A 7,777-nucleotide genomic window follows, 5' to 3' on the forward strand; every position below is an offset into this window, starting at 1 on the left:
CCTGTTGTGTAGCGAGGGGTAGACCATCACCTGTTGTGTAGCGAGGGGTAGACCATCACCTGTTGTGTAGCGAGGGGTAGACCATCACCTGTTGTGGATAGTGGATCCTGTGTTTCCTATATATAGGTGGTACCTTTCATTGTATTCCCGTGACAATAAGGAGATGATTGGTAAAAAAAAGATTTCTCTTTAGAACAAGGAAGTATCAGATTTTACTATTTGGCACAATAATCAGTGAGAAAACTGCATGATATTAGGATTTTTAAAAAATATTGATTGCGACATCAAAAATGTAAAAAATCACCAACGGGTTTTCTAAAATATGTTTAGCATAAAAACTTACTTTCTTATTACACATCATCTTAACCCCTTATGCCTAATTTAGACACAACGATTATTGCTCAGAAGTCGCTCAAAAGACATCTTTTGAGTGATAATTGTTGTGTGCATTTACACGGCAAGATGATCGCTCAAAATTCGCTCAAACGGCAGTTTGAGTGACAGTTTTGAGCATTCACTTTGCATAAGTGTGTAAATGAAGGCTCACACTGCATGCAGAATACAAGCGGGACCGCTATCTTCTGCATACAGCTGTTGTCTTCTCGGAGCGCTCAGCTGATATACAGCTGAGCGCTCCAAGTGGGGTATGCAGAACACGGGCAACCCATCAGTGATTTTCGGGGAAAGGCTTTAAATATAAGCCCTTCCCTGAAAATCATCCATAGCATGTGTAAAAAAAATAAAAAATACTCAACTCTCCGCAGCTGCCGGGGCTCAGCATCTTCTCCCTGCACTGCTCTGAAGTTCTTTCATCAGGTGGGGATTTAAAATCCCTGCCTGCTGAAAGAGCTGTATCTTATTTACTGACCGCTCAGCCAATCACAGGCAGCACTCAGCCATTCCATGAATGACAGCTGAGCACTGCCTATACTTGGTCACAACGCTGCCTGTAATTGGCTGAGCGCTCATTCATTGTTCTCTTTCAGCTTCAATGTTTGTGCACCCGTTCAGATGGCCCGGTGAGCCCGGCGCAAATGGAGGAACAAGAGGTAAGCTTGCAAGGCGGGGGGGGGGGGGGGGGACAGAGGAGCCCATAGGAGCCCCTGCAGCGGCTGACGTATTCCGTCCCAAAACATAGTTCCAGGACTATGTTTTGAGCCCGCTGTAAAAACACCCGGCACTATATTGGGCTGGCCGGGCGTTTTTACTTCTCACAAATATGCCCATGTAATCTGATGCACTGGAATCCAATGCATCAGATCACAGTGCATATCGGCGGGCCATGAAAATGGCCGGACGATATGCGCTTGTGTGAAAGAAGCCTAAAACATATATACCAACCAAGATAATATACAAACTCCAGATGCTCCCTATCTATATACCACAGTCATTTTTCAAGAAAATTCACTGAATATTCTCAGGCTTCTTTTGGAAATATAAACGTCCTCGTTAGCTTACTCATTAATGATTAGGAAAAAACAGAACGGAGGAGCTGGCTTCCCAGATTTAACAGAGTATTATAAGGCAATCCAGCTAAACAGGTGGCTGGACTGGATGTGTCCTCTTAAAAACCACAAATTGCAAAGGATGGTATGGATATTACAGGGAGACAGCTTTCTGGGGGCCATATATCTATATTACTTCCCAAATGCACACCATTTGCAACCTGATTGGTTGTTTGGATTTACTCATTCCTGGTGATTGGTTATTTGGGTTGCCAGATTTACAGTGATTGGTTATTTCAGTTGTCTGATTCATGGTGATTGGTTATATGGTATGGCTGGTTCACAGTGATTGGTCGTTTAGGTTGGCTCGTGTAGAAGTGGGGAGTAAGAGGCTAATATGCTTCTGGGGCATATGTAGTTCTAAGATCTATAGAGCCAAAGGGTTCAATATCTTATTGAGAGGTATCTGCGAGACCTGGGACTCTCTTAGCCCTCAACTGACACCCTAACCGTCGCCATCCACCCCTCTAAATTTACTCCCCTATACAATTAAGCAATGCACTTTCTCAACACCAGGAAAAAAATGGAATATTTTTAAAGACCTAACGATTAAAGATCTGCAAGGGTTAACACATTTAGATCCTCTAACTACTATAAACTTGCTTATATCCCACTGAAACATTCAAGGCCTACACCTTGCGCACCTCTCAGCTGGGATCTGAGAATTTCAAAAACAGCACACATCTTCAAGATCTTAAACAGATTTTGAAAAATTAATTAGTAATAAAAATGCCAGAAGGATTGTGTTTTTAGTAAAGAGCTTTTATCTCTTCCTGGGAAAGAGAACTGGTATTAACCCCTTAACGACCAGCCCATAGTCTTTTTACGTCCTGCTCAAGTGGGCTTTATTCTCTGGGGACGTAAAAACATGCGTCCTACAGAGAATAAAGCCCCGTGGGCTATGGACGTGACAGCTCCATGCTGTCAGTGCCCGCAGGTAGCCGACAGCATGGAGCTGTCATCCCGGGCTGCGGGCCCCCCCCCCCCCCCAGCATTGCGATTGGCGCAATGGATAGCGCCGATCACAATAAAGTGTAAAAAAAAGTTAAAGTTAAAGATTCAGCTGCCCTGATGGATCGGATCCATCAGAGCAGCTGAAAGTACTTACCCGGCTTCCCCGATGTCTGCCACGGAGAATGGGTCCTCCGGGACCCGGCACGGCTCTTCTGCGCATGCGTGCCAGACGAATGACGTCACGTGCATGCGCAGAAGAATGGGAGCCCCGGGGAGTTTAAAATCTCCTGGTTCCCGGCTCCTGAAGGTAGCCGGGAACCAGGGGATGTCCCCAGGCCCGCGATCGCCGCCATACAGTGGATAGTGGCGATCGCGAAAAAGTTTTTAAAAAAAGTAAAAATAAGGTTAATTTCACCTCCCCTCATGGATTGGATCCATGAGGGGAGGTGAAAATACTCACCCCCGGTCCTCAGCGGTGTCCCGGTCTTACGGGACCTGAGTCCCCTTCTGCGCATGCGCGCCCGATGATTGACATCGGGCGCGTGCACAGAAAGGCTCAGGACCCGGGAAATTTAAAATCCCTCTGCTCCTGGCTGCCATGTGCAGCCAGGAGCAGAGGGATGTCAATGCAAAGATGATCACTGTTATCCAATGGATAGCAGTGATCATTTAAAGTAAAAAAAAGTGTAAAAAAGTAATTTAAAAAAAGTTTAAAAAGTAAAAAAAAAAGTTTAAAACGCTTACATTTCATCTCCCCTCACGGATCATATCCGTGAGGGAGGATAAAATTACGTACCTAAGGCCCCCAGATTAATCCGCGGACCTCACCCCAGCTTCTGCGCACGCGCCTGTCGCCAAAGCGGCGGACGCATGTGCAAAAGCTGTGGATTGCCAGGATAACTTAAAATCTCCTTGCTCCTGGCTACAAAACTTAGCCGAGAGCCTGGAGATTTCACGGGGGGCCGCGGTGAGCGGTTCCTGGTCACGTGTTCGCCGTCATCCAATGGATAATCACGTAAAAGTTTTTTTTAAAAGTTAGTTTCATCTCCCCTCACCGATGCGATCGGTGAGAGGAGATGAAACTTTTTACCGGAGGCCTCCGTATTTGCACCCCGACGCGATCCTCATCCGTGAACTTACCCGGATTCTGCACATGTGACCGCCGGCAAAATACTGGACACATGCGCAGGAGTCGGGGAGCCCAGGAAACTTAAAATCTCCTTGCTCTCAGCGACCAACGGTCACAGAGAGCCTGGAGCAGTGACAGGTGGCCTCGTTGAGCGGTCCCCGGTCACGTAATAAAAAAGTAGCGATCTAACATAGGTCTCACATGACCGGATAGGAATTACGGATTCCGCATGCGTCTGATCCGCGGTATTACGCAGATCAATCGCATTGGATTACACAATTCCGCTCACATTAGTGGGTCGGAATTGCATAATCCACTCGCAGAAAAGAGAACGCAGCAGGTTCTATTTTACCGCTGCTATCCGCAGCATGGAGCCTATTGTGCTCCATGGTCGTGGATATACCCGCTGCCCATACGCAACTACGTTGTGTCCGGCCTGCGGGTACCCGCGTCATCGCCAAGTGACGGTGCGGGAAATACAAACAAACACAAAAAATTTGTACTGCGAATGACCGCCTGTGTGAGTAGGCAGTTACGCGCAGTACATTACGCGTCCGTACTCAGGGTCACAGCGGGGCTCACAGCTGGGATCCACTGCAGGCCTCCGCAAGCGGATTCTACCTACGGCTGCGTGAGCCCGGCGTTATTCAGACCGCTAACTGTGATACGTATTTTACAAGAAGCCCCGGGAATGTTCGCCTTCCTGCAGTTCCAGGAGCAGCTTGTTGAGCGTCTTCTGTGCAAGACCGCCGCACCTCCACAAGCTTACGGAGACTCACGGAACGCTACTTTTTACACCCCATCCCCGCCGCTGAGGTCACGAAATACCCCTCAAAAAGCATGAGAGGCGGGGGGATACCCGGTTTTCTTTCCCCCATGTGCCTAACCCAACCAGCCTCTGTAATTTCCCCTGTCTTCGGACATAAAACGCAGTTTATATTATTACTTTTATCTAATATTTAGGGAATGCCAAAAAATGGGGATGGCGGGGGAAAGGGAGGGGAATTATTTTTAGGAAGTCCATTTTTTTTCCGTATAAGTGGGCAATGGGTCCTGGAATTTATTCAGTTCTGCCCTGAAATCCAGCGGGCATTCCCTCCATTACAGGCCTTGCCATGTGTCCTGTAAGTAAATTAGGGCCACAATGGGTATGTTTCTGAACACGGGACAAATGGGGGTATCCATTTTGGGGTGAAAGTCTTCATTCCTATTTACACTGTACAAAAAAAACAGTTTTTAAATTGACAAAATTGCCAAAAAAAATGAAAATCGTAATTTTTTCCTTCTGCTTTGCTTAGATTCATTCAAATACTGTGGGGTCAAAATACACAGTACACCCCTAGATGAATTTGTTAAGGGGTCTAGTTTTCAAAATGTGGTAATTTCTGGGGGTTCTCTATCGTTTTGGCCGCTCAATGGCTCTACAAGTGGGCAATGGGGCCTGGAATTTATTCCGTTGTACACTGAAATCCAACGGGTGCTCCTTCTATTATAGGCCTAGCCATGTTTCCTTTAATTAGATTAGGGCCACAGTGGGTATGTTTCTGAAGACGGGACAAACGGGGGTATCCATTTTGGGGTGAATGTCTGCATTCCTATGTACACTGTACAAAAAACCTGTTTTTAATTTGACACAATTGCCAAAAAAATGAAAATCATAATTTTTTCCTTCTGCTTGGCTTAGATTCATTCAAATACTGTGAAGTCAAAAAAGTCATTGTACCCCTAGATAAATTCGTTAAGGGGTCTACTTTTCAAAATGGGATCACTTGTGGGGGTTCTCCATCGTTTTGGTCACTCAATGGCTCTACAAGTGGGCAATGGGGACTAAATCTCCTTCAAGCAAAATTTCTGTTCCGAAAGCCATCGGTTGCTCCTTTCATTTTGGGCCCCATTGTGTATCCCGACATAAGATTAGGGCCACAATGGGTATGTTTCTGAGCACAGGACAAACAGGGGTATGCATTTTGGTGTGCAAGTCTTCATTCATATATGTGCTGCACAAAAAAACTGCTTTTAAAATGACAGAATTACCAAAAAAATGAAAATTGTAATTTTTTTCCTTCGGCTTGGCTTAGATTGATTCAAAAACTGTGAAGTCAAAAAAGTCATCGTACCCCTAGATAAATTCGTTAAGGGGTCTACTTTTCAAAATGGGGTTACTTGTGGGTGTTCTCCATTGTTTTGGTCACTCAATGGCTCTACAAGTGGGCAATAGGGCCTAAATCTCCTACAAGCAAAATTTCCGTTCCGAAAGCCACCGGTTCATTTTGGGCCCCATTGTGCATCCAGACATAATACTAGGGCCACAATGGGTATGTTTCTGAGCACGGGACAAACAGGGGTATCCATTCTGGGGTGCAAATCCTCATTTTCATGTGTACTATAGAAAAAAGTCCTCTCTTTAAAATGACATATTTGCAAAAATATGAAATTTTAGTTTTTCTCCACTAAATTGCATTGACTCCTAAAAAAAAACTGTGGGGTTAAAATACTCATGACCCCCCTCAGTGAATACGGTACAGGGTGTAGTTTTTAAAATAGGGTCATTTGTGGGGTATCTATCATTTTGACTCCTATGAGCCTTTCCAATCTTGGCTTGGTGTAGGAAAACAAAGTGTTCCTCAAAATGCTGAAAAGTAATGTTAAATTTGTACGTCTCCTAAATGGTTAAAAAAAAAACGAAAGTTTTTCCAATGTGCGCCCAAAATAAAGTAAACGGATGGAAATATATATCTTAGCAAAAAATTCTATATTATGTTTGCACATATTTGAGATATTGCAGTTGGAAATGTGAAAAAAATTACGATTTTTTCAAAATCTTCCCAATTTTGGCGCTTTTAATAAATAAACACAAATTCTATCAGTCTTTTTTTTCCGCCTAAATGAAGTACAACATGTGGCGAAAAAACAATGCCAGAATCGCTTGGATATGCAAAACCTTTCTGGTGTTTTTCCATGTTAAAGTGACACGTGTCAGATTTGCAAAATTTGGCCTGGTCATTAAGGTGCAAACAGGCTTGATCACTAAGGGGTTAAGATAACGGATACAGAGATAAGAACTAGTTTTAAAATCTCATATGGAGTCTCCCCATGTGTTCATCTTCAGGACAATCACTACGAATTACCAGCTTGATGGTACAAAGCCCCAGGGTGGTTACATGCATACAAGCTCTCGGAGAGGGACAAATGCTGGAGATGTCAGGAAGAAACGGGCTCCTACTCATATATATGGCATACCTGCGATAAGATGGAAAAATACTGGGCAGAGGTCGCAAATGAAATGGGAAGTATGCTAAGGAAAAACATAGAGCTCTCTCCTGACCTGATCATCCTTGGTAGACCCAATGCCGAAAAACTCAGGTTCAGAGAGTGCGGGGGAAAAGCATTGACAGAAATCGAGTGGTTTTTTTACATATTGATTTTAGATTTTTCATATCAGACCCAAAAAACTGCAGTTACCAAAAAAAAAATAAAAAATCCAACAAACAGGTGGAAATGCAGCTGTGATGGCCGAGTGGTTAAGGCGTTGGACTTGAAATCCAATGGGGTTTCCCCGCACAGGTTCAAATCCTGTTCACAGCGGAATCTTTTATACGCCTTAAAGAGAAGTCAGAGAAATAATTGCATTCACTCTAAATTAAAAGGACATTCGAAAGCTTTGACACATACACATTTTCAATGGAGACTATTATCTCTATAAAGATAAGGTTCGGACAATGAAAACTAAGATTTTAAGAGCGTTGGGAAAAACCATTGATAGAAATCAAGCGGTTTATCTTATTGATTTAAGTTTTTTTCATATCGTAGTGTCAATTGTTAAAAAAGTGCTTCTCCTTACTTCCCAAAGCCTTACTTCTTCTCATGAACCTCACCTTTTCATATCATAGTGTCAATTAACAAAAGAAATCCAATAAAAGACTAGAAATACAGTTGTGATTAAAGTGTTGGACTTAATTAATTGGGGTTTTCCCACACAGGTTCAAATCCTGTTTTATACACACACCCCTGCTCAATGCAGGATCACTAAATAAACCCAGACAGGTATAGAGATACCTTACAGCAGAGCTCACAGGCCATTCATGCAATTGGACACCCTATGATGTGTGCAGGAGTTTTCATGCTGTGAGCTTTGATCACCACCTATTGTTATCTGTATATAGGTGTTACCTTTTATTGTAATCCCCTT

General features: G+C 43.8%; 1 non-coding gene across 1 annotated transcript; it reads left to right on the top strand.

Annotated features, from left to right (window-relative positions):
- The first annotated feature begins 7,091 nt into the window (after nt 1-7,091).
- TRNAS-UGA (transfer RNA serine (anticodon UGA)) lies at nt 7,092-7,173 on the top strand. The gene has a single exon. It is a non-coding gene; the product is annotated as a tRNA-Ser (tRNA).
- Nucleotides 7,174-7,777: the final 604 nt, after the last annotated feature.

This window comes from Eleutherodactylus coqui, chromosome 2, assembly GCF_035609145.1.
Source record: "Eleutherodactylus coqui strain aEleCoq1 chromosome 2, aEleCoq1.hap1, whole genome shotgun sequence".
Classification (NCBI taxonomy): domain Eukaryota; kingdom Metazoa; phylum Chordata; class Amphibia; order Anura; family Eleutherodactylidae; genus Eleutherodactylus; species Eleutherodactylus coqui.